The sequence below is a fragment of the Marmota marmota genome, unplaced genomic scaffold, assembly GCF_001458135.2.
Source record: "Marmota marmota marmota unplaced genomic scaffold, marMar, whole genome shotgun sequence".
In the NCBI taxonomy this organism is placed as follows: domain Eukaryota; kingdom Metazoa; phylum Chordata; class Mammalia; order Rodentia; family Sciuridae; genus Marmota; species Marmota marmota.
Genome location: NW_026000019.1, coordinates 18,937,949 through 18,952,480, shown reverse-complemented (window position 1 = coordinate 18,952,480; position 14,532 = coordinate 18,937,949). Strand labels below are relative to the sequence as shown.

Below are 14,532 nucleotides of genomic sequence, written 5' to 3'. Positions count from 1 at the left end.
CACCAGCAAATATCACCTTTGAACTGGCCATCTTAGAATACCTGTGTAGTGGGGTCACTGTGAGCAGACAGCTGCGGCATCCAGGTGTGGGTGCCAGTTCATCCCCACTCCACAGCAGCAACGGGATGGGTCCCCCACACTAGGAGCAGCGTCCTTCCTCCAGACACACTGTCTCTGCCTGGATGCCAACAGAACCCTAAACTCCTAGGCTAGCACAGGGTCACTGCAGCCCACAGACTGGGATATCAAGGCTTGTGTTCTCTGTGGAGCATCAGAGCCACCTGGCCTCCCAGAGAAGGTGGGGTGGGTCTGTTTTTATGGCTTTGGGCACATTTCAACAGGCAACTGGGCAAAGTTGGCATCCCAGTCAGGGTCAGATCTGTGTTAGGCACCCTTTCCCCTGATGATCCAGAGTTCTTAGGTGTCCTGCCATGCCGAGGAGCTGCAGGAACCATCTCCACTCACCAGAGGTGGTTGGCATGAGGCCTGAATGGAAGGGTGCCAGGGCCTGACTTCCACGCAGTTTTTGAAGCAGAAAGTTGAGCTAGCTGGAAAATATATATATTTAAAAAACCCAGCTCCCAACACAGGAGAGATGGCTGATGGAGTCACTGCTTTACTGCTGTTGCACCCAGAGACTTGGCGGGCCTGTTGCCACAACTGCTGCTCCGGCTTTCACACCTTCCAACACCTGGAGAGTCCTGGTCTGGGAGGCCCAGAAAAATCTCTCTGCCCACACAGCTCAGCAAGGAAAGATTTTAGCTCTTTAATATTAATTTTAGATTTTACTGGATTGTTTTCTGTGAATTTGATAGCTTTCCCCTCACTAGTTAATATTATATACCTAGGTCCAATATTATGTTTATTTAAAAAAAGTTTAATGTGTTAATTTCATTTATTCTTTTTTTATTTCTCATCTTTTTTTCTAAAATATTTTTTTAATTGTAGATGGACATGATATCTTTATTTTTATTTGTTTATTTTTATGTGGTGCTGGGGAAAGAACCCAGGGCTTCACGCATGCAAGGCAAGAGCTCTACCACTGAGCTACAACTCCAGCCCTCTTTCTCATCTTTATATTCTCTTTTTTCTTCTCTTTCTCTGATTGCATTTTTTGCTTCTGCCTCCACTCCAATCATTTTTTCTTTTGGTGCTTCTTTTTTCTTTTCATGCCCTATAGAGTTTAACAGTAACTTCACTTTCTTTAATACCCAATTTTTCAGTCTATTCTAGAATATTACTCCCCATTTATACTTTTGGACTAGTGGAGTTGGGAAGAGCATTTTCAATAAGTTTTATGGTTTGTTAGTGTGTGTGTGTGTATATATATATATATGTATATATTTTGCTCTCAAATGGTAGTTGTTACTTTTGATTAGTATCTCCTCTCAAAGCAGTGCTAAGGATTGATCATAGCACTGTGATCACATTGAGTGGGTGCTTTGACACTGAGATGTAGCCTCCCAGCCTGGGGCACAGTGTAAAGAGAAAGCATCTCACTACAAAGACCCTCACACAACAATGGAAGAGACATCTATCACAGAAGATGCACCAAACTCAACATAGAGATGCAGGAAACATGGGAAAACAAGGTAGTAAGATGCCTACAAAATTCATAATACTTCAATAACCAAACCCATAGATGCTGAAGTGGAGGAAATGCAAGATAAAGAATTTTAAAAGTTGAAATTTAAAATGATTAATGAATTAAGATATAAGGAATGAATAAGGGGTGAAATACAAGATATGAAATAGCATTTCACTAAAGAGAGTGATTCTGGAAAGGAGTCCAACATAAATGTTGGAAATGAAAAACTCAGTGGAGAGTCTCAACAACAGACTAGATCAAGCAAAACAAAAAAAACAAACAAAAAGTTGGAGGAATTAGAACACTCAATTATAGAGAAAAATAAACTGAACATAATATACAAGAACTGTGAGACAACATTAGAAGACCAAATTTAAGACCAATTAGTCTTCATGAAAGAAGAAATATGGACTAATTGGTATAGAAAACTTATTCAGTGAAATAATAGCAGAAGAGTTCCCTAATCATAGGAATGAGATGGACATGCAGAACATTTAGAACTCCAAATAGGACCAGAAAGACGATATACATGACAGAGTTAAAATTCCAAAAATTCAGGGAAAAAAAAGAATTTTTTTAAAGTAAGAATTTAAAAAGCTACAATAGAGAAGTGCTGAGTCAGTTATAAAAGCAAACTCATTAAAATAACAGCAGATTTCTTAGAAGAAACTCTAAAAGCCAGGAGGAGATGAAATAATGTATTTATTTCAAGCCCTAAAAAGCAAACAGCTGCTAGTCTAGATTACTGTGTCCAATAAAATTATCCTTAAGAATTGAACAGGTAATAAAAACCTTCAAAGATAAGCATAAAATAAAGGAATTCATGACCAGTAAACCAACATTGTAGAAGTTACTTAAAGGAATACTACACAGAGAAGCAGAAGAAAAAAAAATAACCAAGAAAGCGTAGGACATAATAAATCACTTTAGAAAATATGAATTAGGCTTAGCAATTTGTCTGAATCAAAATTGTTTGAATCAAAAATGAGAATTAGGAGTGATTCAAACATTAGAAATAAAGCAAAATGACAGATAGTAATACATGACTCTATAATGACACTGAATGTAAATGGTAATAATTTTTCAATTAAAAGATATAGGCTAGAAGATTGGACTTAAAAATAAGACCCTGGATGCTCTTCCCAGGAAATATACCTCACCAGCAAAGTGCTACATAAGCTGAAAGTGAAGGGATGGAAAATTAAATTCCATGTAAATGGAATCCATCAGTAAGCAGACAAACAGACTTCCAGCCAAAATTAGTCAGAAGAGACAATGAGGGTCATAAAAAAACATTACTTGACCTAAAAGAACTACTAGCCCCTAATACTATAATGGGGGAGAGGGTTAATATACCACTCCCACTAATACATGGGTCATCTAGACAAAATCAATGAAGAAACATCAAATTTATACTATTAATGGATCATATGAACTTGACAGACATCTATAGAATATTTTATCTGACAATAGTTGAATATACTTTCTTCCAGCTACTCAAGGACTTTCTCAAAAATTGATCATGTTAAACTGTAAAGCAAAAGAACTGATTTTATTGTATCTTTTCAGATCATAATAGAATAAAATTAAAAATAAGCAGCAAGAAAAACTACAGAAACTATACAAATACATAAAAATTGAATAGTACATTTTTAAATGATAAATGGTTCACTGAGGGAATCAGGGGAAATTTAAAAAACCTTACAACTAAATGAAAATGGAAAAACAACATGCCAGAATAAGTGTGATATAATGAAGGCAATTCTAAAAGGGAATTTTATAGCTTTGAGTGCCCACTTAAAAAGAGAGGGGGTATCTCAAAGTCTTAGAAAAACAGGAAGAAACTAATACTAAAACTAGTAGAAGGAAAGAAATAATTAAATCAGATCTAAAATGAATAAATAGAATCTGAAAAAATACAAAGGATTAATGAAACAAAGAGTTGATTTTTTGAAAAAAGAAATGAGATTGATAACCCTTAGAAAAAGTAACCAAAAGAGAGAAAAGACAAATTAATAAAATTAGAAATGAAAATATAAATATTATACCATAAGTAACTGAAATCCAAAGGATTATCAGTGACTATTTTGAAAACTTATATTCCAATAAATTGGAAACTTTAAAAGAAATAGAAAAGTTTCTAGACACAGATCACCTACCAGAAAGGACCAAGAGGATATAGAAAACCTGAACAGATCAATAACAGTCAATGAAATTAAAGCAATGATTAAAATCTTCCCAACCAAGAAAGCCCAGGACAGATGAATTCTATCAGAAATTTCAAGAACTAAAACCAATGCTTCTCAAATTATTTCATGAGATAGAAAGGGAGAAAACTCATCCAGTCATTCTATTAAAGCTACTATCACACTTATACCAAAATAACACTTTAGGAAAGAAAAATACAGACCAATAACCTTGATGAACATAATTGGAAAAAATCTTAACAAAATATAATGAAATTATATTTAAAATATACTAAGAAGATTATACATCATGATCATGGTTTTATTTCATGGATGGAAAGATGGTTCTATGAGTGCAAATCATAAATGTAATTCATCCATAAATTGAATTAAGAACAAAAGCATATGATCATCTCAATATATGTAGAAAAAACTCCAACAATATTTAGTATCCATTCATGATAGAAACAGGAAATGAACTAGGCATAGAGGATTTTTATTTGTGTATTATAATTATATATAATATTAGGATTCATTTTGACACAATCATACAAGCATGGAAAATAATTTGCTCGAATTCAGTTCACAGTATTTCCCCTTCCCTTATTTCCTTTCTTTTACCCTAATGACCTTCCTTCTGTTCATTTTTAGTTTTAAAAGTTGATTCTTTATCAATATATACATAGGTGAAATTCACTGTGGTATATTTATATGTGTACATAGCATAGTTGGTTCAATTTTATTCCATTGTTCCTCTCTTTTCCTGTCTCTCTTCCCTTCCCTTGAATCCCTTTCTTCTGCTCCATTAATCTCCCTTGTGTCTTCATGGGATTCTTCCCTACCACCTGTTTTTCTCCCTTATTTTGGTCTAGCTTTCACATATGAGAGAAAACATTCAATTCTGACTTTCCGAGTTTGGCTTATTCCTTAGTCTTAGCATGATATTCTCCAGTTCCATCTATATACCACCAAATTTCATTCTTCTTTATGGCTGAGTAAAACTCTAGTGTGTATGTATACCACATTTTCTTTATGCATTCATCTGTTGATGGGCACCTGGCCTTTTTCCATAACTTGGCTAAAGTAAATTGTACTGCTATAACATCAATGTGGCTGTATAACTATAATATGTTGGTGTTAGTTCTTTTGGATAAATACCAAGGTGGAATAGCTGGGTCATATGGTGGGATATCCCTACTTTTTGAGAAATCTCCATAATGCTTTCCAGAGTGGTTGTAATAATTTGCATTCCCACCAACAATATGAGTATACATCAAGCATATATTATTGTTTGTATTCTTGATAGCTGCATTTGAATGGAATGAGATGAAATCTCAATTTAGTTTTGATTTGCATTTTCCTGATTGTTAGGGATGTTGAACAATTTTTTTCATATTTTTTATCCATTTACATTTCTTCTTTGAGAAGTGTCTGTTTAGTCTTTTGTCCATTTATTAATTGGATTATTTGTGGGTTTTGGTGTTAAGTTTTTTGAGTTCTTTATATATTCTGGATATTAATCCCTTGTCAAGGGAACAGCTGGCAAAGATCTCCCATTTTGTAGGCTCTCTATTCACACTCTTTTTATTTGATGCCATCCCAGTTAATGATTGTTGGTTTTATTTCTTGTGCATTTCAAGTTTTGTTAAGGAAGTCAATGCCTGCATCAATGTTAGAGGGCTGAGTATATTATCTTCCAGAAGTTGCAAAGTTTCTGGTCTAATTTCTAGGTCTTTGATCCACTTTGAATTGACACTTTTGCAGAATGAAAAAGGGATCACATTTCATTCTTCTTTATATGGACATCCAGTTTTCCCAGCACCATTTGTTCTAATCTCTTTTCTCCAATATATGGAACTTTTGTTGCGTATCAGATGACTGTATCTATGTGGTTTTGTTTCTGTGACTTCTATTCTATTCCATTGGTCTTCACATGTGTTTTGGTGCCAATACCATCTATTTTTGTTACTGTAGCTCTGTAGTATAATTTTAGATCAGGTATTGTGAGGCCTTCAGAATCACTGTTTTTGCCCAGGATTGCTTTCGCTATACTGGATCTTTTATTCTTCCAGATTAATTTTAGGATGTTTTTCCTAGTTCTTAAAAAAAATCTCATTTTTTATTTATTTTGATGGGTATTGCATTGAGTCTATATAATGATTTTGGTGGTATGACCATTTTACCAATATTAATTCAGCCTATCCATGAACATAGAAGGTCTTTTTATCATCTTGTGACATTCACTTTCTTTCTTCAGTGTCCTATAGTTTTCACTGTAGAAGTCTTTCACCTCCTTGGTCAGGTTTATTCAAAGGATTTTTTTAGGCTATTGTAAATGGATATTTTTTCTGATTCCTTTCTTTCTCGGCAGATTCATTATTGGAGTATAGGAAAGTGATTAATTTATGTTTATTGATCTCATATCCTGCTACTTTGCTGAATTTGTTTATCAGGTCTAAAGTCTTCTGGTGGATTGTTTTTTGTTTGTTTGTTTTTGTCTTCTAAATATAGAATCATGCCATCAGCTGCTGCAGTCTGGCTGGGAAAAATAACTGGGGGTGACAAGCAACTTGTGAAGATTGAAACAGCGGGAGCCCCTTTATTGCAAGACAGTAGAGGTATGTATACCCACCTAATTACACACAGCTTAACTTAATTAACATCATCTGGATACAGCAGTCAGTCATCAAGGAATCTCATCATCTTAATGGCTCACTGGCGTTACTTCACAAACCACTCCTCCTGGCAAAGTGCCAGGCACCATCTTGACTTGATTGTGGCCCTCAACAATCAGCAAAAGAGAAATTTGACTTTTTCTTTTCCTGTTAATGTCTTTTCTTTTCTTCCTGAGTGCTATGGCTAGAGTTTCAAGAACTATGTTGAATAGGAGTGGTGAGAGTACACATCTTGTCTTGTTCCTGATTTTAGAGGAAATACTTTCAGTTTTCTCCCACTCAGTATGATATTGGCTTTGCTTTACAATGTTGAGGAAACTTCCCTCTATCCCTAATTTGTTTAGCATCTTTAACATGAATGGGTGCTGGATTTTTTTCATATACTCTTATATGCATTAATTAAGATAATCATGTGATTCTCATCCTTAACTCTATGAATGTGATGAATTGCAGTTATTGATCTGCATATGTTGAACCAACTTTGCATCCCTGGGATGAAACACACTTGATCATGGTTTGCTAATATTTTATTCAGGATTTTTGAATCTATGTTCATCAGGGATATTGATCTGAAGCTTTTATTATGTGATGTGTCTTTGGTTTTGGTATCAGGGTAACATTGTATTCATAGAATAATTTTGTAGTGTTTTATCAAATAATTTGGGAAGGATTCTCATTAGGTCTTTCAAAGGTCTGCTAGAATTTAGCTGAGAATCCACATGGTCTTAGGTTTTTCTTTGTTGGAAAGCTTTTAATTGTTGCTTCAATGTCATTTCTTGATATTGGTCTAAGTTTTCTATATCCTTTTGATTCAATTTGGGTAGATGATGTGTGTCTAAAAATTTGTCAATATCTTCTAGATTTTCAAGTTTAATGGAGTAAAAATTTTCAAAATAGTTTATCATGATCCTTTGGATTTATGAAGTATCTGTGGTGATGTCTCCTTTTTCATCTCTAATTTTGTTGATGTGGGGCTTCTCTTTTGTTTAGTTTGGCTAAGGATTTATTGATATTCTTTATATTTTCAAAGAACTAAATATTTGTTGCATTTATCCTTTATATTGTTGTTGTTGTTGTTGTTGTTCTCAATTTCTTTTATTTCAACTCTAAAAATTACTTCCTATATTCACTGATTTTGGAATTTGTTTGTTTTTCTTTCTCTAGGGTCTTGAGGGATAATGGTAGATTATTTATTTGAGATCCTTCATTTTTTTAATGAAGAAACAGTGCTATAATATTTCCTCTTAGAATTGCCATTCATTGTATTTTTTTTCCATTCTTTTACCTTCAGCCTGTGGATGTTTTTCTCCTATAATGCCTCTTGTAAACAACTGGTTGGGTCTTATTTTTTAATACATTCTGCCAATCTGTGTTTTTTTTTTTCATTGCAAGTTTAGATCATTAGCATTCATCATTATTTTAGAGAGATGATTTATATCTCCTATCTTTTTTGGGGGGGAAGGGGTTGCCAGGGGTTGAACTTGGGGCCATTCAACCACTGAGCTACATCCCCAGCCCTATTTTGTATTTTATTTAGAGACAGGGTCTCACTGAGTTGCCTAGCACCTTGCTTTTGCTAAGGCTGGCTTTGAACTTGCAATCCTCCTGCTTTAGCCTCCTGAGCCACTGGGATTACAGGCAAGTACCACTGTGCCCAGCTCCTGTCATTTTGATTTGTTTCTAATGCTTAATCCAGACTTGATTAAACTTTAATTGACTATTTTTATAGTGAGATTTATCCCTCTGCTTGTTCTCACTTTCATTCTTCATCTCTTGTGCATGAAATATTCCATTTACTGTATTCTGTAGTGTCAGCGGAGTGGTTATGAATAGTTCTTATAGTTTCTGCTTATCATGGAAGGCTTTTATTTTATCTTTAATTCTAAAGGATAATTTTGCTGGGTATAGTAATTTTGTTTGGCATCTATATTCTTTCATGGCTTAGTGTATATTATTCAAAGCCCTCTGGTCTTGGTCTAGGTTAAGAAATTATTTAAAATCCTAATTGACTTACATCTAAATGTGACCTATTGTTTTTCTCTCATGGCTTTTAAACTTCTACATTTATTCTGTATATTAGACATTTTAATTTCAATCTGTGTTGTAGAAAAACTTTTTGTTCTTGCCTTTTTAGTGTTCTGGATGTGTCTTGTGTTTGAATTTTCATCTCATTCCTAATGTTTGGAAAATTTTCTGATATTATTTCTTTGAAAAGGTTGTGCATTCCTTTAGTTTGTATTTTGGTGCCTTCATCTATTCCAATGATTCTTATATTTGATTTCTTAATATTATTCCAGATTCTTTTAATATTCTGGCCATGGTGTGTGTGTGTGTGTGTGTGTGTGTGTATTTTAGTTGTTGATGAACCTTTATTTTTATTTATTTATTTTTATGTGGTGCTGAGAATTGAACCCAGTGCCTCATACATGCTAGGCAAGTGCTCTACCACTGAGCCACAACTCCAGCCCCTGGCCATGGTCTCTTAACATCTTTCTTTATTATCGACTTTATTTTAAGGTTACATCCTTTTTCTTCAAGGCCTGAGAATCTGTTTTCAAAGTGGTCCAATCTATTGGTGATGCTTTCCAGTGAATTTTTAATTTGATTTATTGAGGCTTCCATTTCTAGGATGTTTGTTTCTTTTTCAAAATCTCTCTCTTTATTGAAATGATCTTTCACTTCCCATGTTTTCTCTCTAATTTCATTCCTTACATCTTTTTTAGCTCATTAAACATTTTAACTATGAACTCTCTAAATTCTTTCTCCACAATTTCTTCCACTGTGGTGTCAATAAGAAAGATTATTGAAGTGTTGTGGGTTGTTCAGAGTGATTTTTTCCTTTGCTTTTTCATACTGTTCGTATGTCTACTCATCTTCTGGAATAATTATCACTTCTACTTATATGCAAGGGACTATGTAGTGAGCTTCCTTCTCTTAAGTGCCCTGGGCTGGGTGACTATCCAGGTATTGATATTTTCACTTAACATGTGTCCTCTGCTGTTCCTAGTATCATCATTACTTTGGTAGAAGACACTAAACCCTATTTACTAAAATCACTTCAGAGCAAAGTCATGTACTAATTAAACTTAGAAAAAGTAAAAATTTATTGAAAATGTTCTCCATGGTTCCTCTAATGCAGGTATAAAATTGTAGTAAAGTTCTGGTGGAATATGTTGAGAAATTAGTTATTATAGTAAAGTTACTATTACATTATGTAGGAGCTGAAAAGAGAGGGGAAATGGGAAAGAAAGAAAATAGAGAAAAGATAATACAAACCAAGAATAAAAAGGTGGATGGGGGCAGATTTGAGGTACTAACCCATAATGCAAAAGCAAATGGAGGGGCTAAAAGCAAGTGTAAACCTGAGCTAGGAAAACTATAAAGATAGAATGAGTTCACTTAATACTTTTAAAAAAATAGAAGAAATACAATAAAATGAGGGCACAATATCAAAGACTAAAGGAACAACTATTGATTAAAAATGAAGTGTAATATATGAAAGATCAAAATTGGTATTAGAGATATTTATAATAGTCCATGCCAAGGTGGAGAAATTTCTTATTAAGTCTTCCTGGTTTTGATTTTTTGAGGATTTGGAGTCTTTAGAAGATATCCATCACTTCAGCTTTGGATCGTCCTACAAGTCTTGGGACACAGGAGCTACTTTCCTGGTTGCTATTAATTTCTTATCAGTTAATTCTTATTTGTCAGCTCAGGAGCCCGAGTCTCCACATTTGAAGGGTATTCTGTTGCATCTGCTGGCTGCCTGATGCAGGTTTCAGAGCTGTGTGCTGACTGCTAAAGGTGCCATGTATGTGCTCTCCTCCACAAGGCCTTGTTAAAAGTAACATAGAGACTGGTGGCTGTCTTCTAGTGAGAGCCTTATGATTGTGGGTTCTCTGTGGATGATCTATGGTATAGAAGCCTCTGCCCAGGATGATGTAGATCACTGGGGTGCCATCCCTGTGCCTGGGATACAGAGTCAGTTGGCCTACCTGCTTCTGAGCTCTTACCACCCATGGTTGTGAATCACAAGCACTCACTCCCTTCTGCTGGGATTTATCTGAGGTGGTGCTATCTAAACACTTGATGGCCTTATGCAACTGTGGGGCCCGAGAATGGAAGCTCTCTGTGAGCCATCTGTGACACAGAAGCTTCCATCCTGGCTGGCACAGCCCACTATTGTTTTACCAGTCACCATGTTGGGGTAGGATATCAGTTGGCTCATCTTTGTCTTAGCTCCTGTAGAGGCTATGTGGAGTGCTGGGTCAGGGCTAGCACTCTTGGGAGTGATTAGCTCATGGGTCTGCTCCACCCCATTCCTCTCATCCACAGTGAGGGAGAGGGGGTTTCAGTAACTTCCAGCTAGCAAAAATCCTTCTGCGGGTTTCTTCTAGATGGATTACTAAAATGACCCATTTCAGAGGTATTCCCTCATGTTTTATTTGTTGCTATGTGAAGGTGAGGAGAAGCTGTGTTAATTTATTTTCTTCTATGAAGACCGGCTAGTTGTGGACTCCACAAAATAGCTGCCGTGCCCAGCATAGCTTTTAGTCCACAATTAAGATTTAGCTGCTTGATATCCTTCACTGTATTTTCTGTTTCTGTTGTATTTTAACTTGGTCTGCTTTTTTGGGGGGTGGGATGGGGTGGGGGGTACCAGGGATTGAACTCAGGGGTACTTGACTAATGAGCCACATCCCTAGCCCTGCTTTGTTTTTTATTTAGAGACAGGGTCTCACTGAGGTGCTAAGGACCTCACCTTTGCTGAGACTGGCTTTAAACTCTGGATCCTCCTGCCTCAGCTTCCCGAGCTGCTGGCATTATAGGCATGTGCCACAGTGTGGTCTGTTTTCTCTCTAGCTGTTAAAGACATAAACGTATGTGCTTTCCCCCTCCCTCTCTCTCTCTTTGTTATCCGTCCTCTCGACCCTGCCCTGCTCAGGGTTCAGGGTCAGGAATTCTATCCTTATTTTCTACTCCAGTAACCAAATTCCAAATCTCAAACTGTCCAATATTGAATTTTAGAATATTTACTCTGTCACCACCTTCTGGTCAACTGTTCTTTAACTACTTCCATCTTCAGCTATCAAGAGTTACTGCCTAGATTGTTTCACAATCTTCAGTCTTTCTAATTTTAAGTTCTAAAATATGTCATTTCCTGGTTTTCAAGGTTCCCAATAGATCTTCCAGCACCTGCACAGCAGAACAAACTGGGCCTCCTGAGTATAGGAGAAGGAGATGGATCTCAAGAATCTAAAAGGAGCTTAGCTAACATAATAAAGGCTAACTATGAAAAACCCATAGGCAACATCATACTAAATAGGAAAAAACTGAAAGCATTTCCTCTAAAATCAGAAACAAGACAAGAATGTCTATTCTTACCACACCTATCCAATATAGTATTTGAAATTTTATCCAGACCAATTAGGGAAGAGAAAAAAAATAAATGGAACAAATAGGAAAGGAAGACGTCAAATTATCACTGTTAGCAGATTATATGATTCTATCCTTAGAAGACCCTAAATATTCCACAAGAATTCTTCTGTAGATAAATTTAGCAAAGTGCAGGATACAAAATAAACACATGAAAATTAATAGCTTTTCTATAACCAATAATGAGTTCACTGAAAAAAGAAATCAGAAAATCAATCATATTCACAACAGGAATAATTCATCTAGAATAAACCTAACTTAGGAGGTGAGAGACCTCTACAAAGAAAACCACAGAATGATGAAAAGAGAAATGGAGAATTGAAGAAGACACCAGAAGATGGAAAGACCTCCAATGCTCATGGATCAACAGAATTCATATTATTAAAATGACCATACTACCAAAAATGATCTATAGATTTGGTGTAATCCCCATCAAAATACCAATGACATTCTTCACAGAACTAGAAAAAAACAATCCCAAAATTCATTTGGTAGAACAAAGGACCTAGAATAGGCAGAGCAATCCTGAGGGAAAAAAGAGCAATGGTGGAGGTATCACAGTATTCATCTTCAAATTACTGTAGAATCATTGTACTAGCATGAAAACCAATAAGTGGAATTGAATAGAATACTCAGAGACAGACTTGCACAGTTATAGTTATCTGATTCTTGACAAAAATGTACAGTGGACAAAAAACAGCCTCTTTAACAAATGATGCTATAAAAACTGGTATCCATATGCAGAAGGTGGAAATGATCCTTGTCTCCTGACCTGTTTAAAGATCAATTCAAAGTGGATCAAAGATCTAGGTATAATTCCGGAAACTTGCAATTGTTAGAGGGGGAAAAAAACAACAACAACAAAGTGGAAACCCTATGAAGGCACAGGCAACAACTTCCTAAATAGGGCTCCAGTAGCCCAGGAAATAATAGTAAGAATCAAAAAAATGGCATCGCATAAAATCAAAATGCTTCTGTACAGCAAATGAAACAATTAAGACAATGAAGAGACAGCCTATAGAAGAAAATATTTGCCAACTACTATTCTGACAGAGGTTTAATATAAAAAATACATAAAGAACTCAAAAACCTTAACACCAAAAAAAAACCCCAAATAACTCTTTCAATAAATGGGCAAATGAACTAAACAGACACTTCTCAAAAGTAGACATACAAATGGTCAATAATTTATATGAAAAAAATTTCAACATCTTTAGCCATCAGGGAAATCCAAATCAAAACTACACTGAGATTTCATCTTACTCTAGCCAGAATGGCAAGCCTCAAGAATACAAATCACAAATGCTGGCAAGGATGTGGGGGGAAAGGAACTCATATACACTGTTGGTGGGAATATAAATTAGTATAGTCATTGTGGAAATCAATATAGAGTTTCCTCATAAAACTAAAAATAGAATTACCCAAGAGCTATACCACATTTTGATACTTAACCAAAAGAATTAAAGTCAGAAAACTTCAGATATACATGCATACCCATGTTTATCACAGTACAATTTACAATAATGGAATCAACCTAAGTGCCTTTCAAGAGATAAATGGATAAAGAAAATGTGCCATCTATACACGATGGAGTTTTATTCAGCATAAGAAAGAATCAAATTATGTAACTTTCAGGAAAATGCGTGGAACTGTAGAACAGCATGTTATACAAAATGAGCCAGACTCAGAAAGAGAAGTATCATGTTTTCTCTCATGTGTGGCAGTCCAGGGGGAAAAGGACTCACAAAAGTAGAAGGAAGATCAATAGGATAGCAGAATGGGAGCAGAGTGAGGGAGGAGGGGAGGCACTGGGAAATGCAATTGATCAAATTATGTTCTGAGCATGTACAATATACCACAATGAAACCCACCATTCTGTACAATTAATACACACCAATTTTAAAAAAATGGAAAAAGCAACCTTGGATTTCACTGCATCCTGCACAGCAGGGAGCAGTTAACCACATGGAGGTTGTGAGCCAGCTGAGAAAATAAAGGCCTGAAATAATAAGAAGAAATAAAGACAAAAGTCATGAAAAATAGTTTAACAGCAGGGGCCCAGTGGGTGGATTAGACCTGAGGGGTCTGATCCCTAATAAACAGAAAAAGCCTGCCAACTTTTATTGTATATCCAAACATATCAAAGGGATTTATTGTAAGAGAAGGTTCTTCAAGGTAAACACAAGCAAGAGGCTAAGGGAAAATTGGCCTAACTGGAGCATGATCACTTGCGAAGTTAAATTGGTTCTCAGTTCTCATTCTCTTGACTTCCCAAACCGCATACTTCTTGTTTTCCTCCTACCTCACTGGCCCTTCTTTCTCAATCTTCTTTTTACCAGTCCTTCTAAATTCCTAGCATTTTAAGATTGATTTGCTCTATTCACTTCCCCTCCTTCCAGCCCAATCTCTTGATCTTTTTTCCCTGCCTTTTCCCTTTGTACATCAATGTGATTATTTTTAATAATATGAAATTTATTTTTCTCCACCCTGCTATTATTAAAAAGTATAAGCTCCATGAAGGCAGAATATTTTGTCTCTTTTATTTCTTGATATGTTCTCTGTACTAGAACCGTCTCTGGCACATAGCAAGTACTTGATAAATACATAATGAATAAATGAGTGTTTGAATGAATGAATGAAACAATGG

At 35.5% G+C, this 14,532-nt stretch overlaps 1 long non-coding RNA gene across 2 annotated transcripts in view; it reads left to right on the top strand.

Moving 5' to 3' along the window:
- The window catches only part of LOC125618665, a 203,014-nt gene extending 190,189 nt beyond the window's left edge, over positions 1–12,825 (top strand). For both annotated transcript variants that reach the window (XR_007350020.1, XR_007350019.1), the window contains 2 exons: positions 6,286–6,392; positions 11,623–12,825. This is a non-coding gene — a long non-coding RNA (uncharacterized LOC125618665). The remainder of the gene's footprint in view (positions 1–6,285; positions 6,393–11,622) is intronic.
- The last annotated feature ends 1,707 nt before the right edge of the window (positions 12,826–14,532 follow it).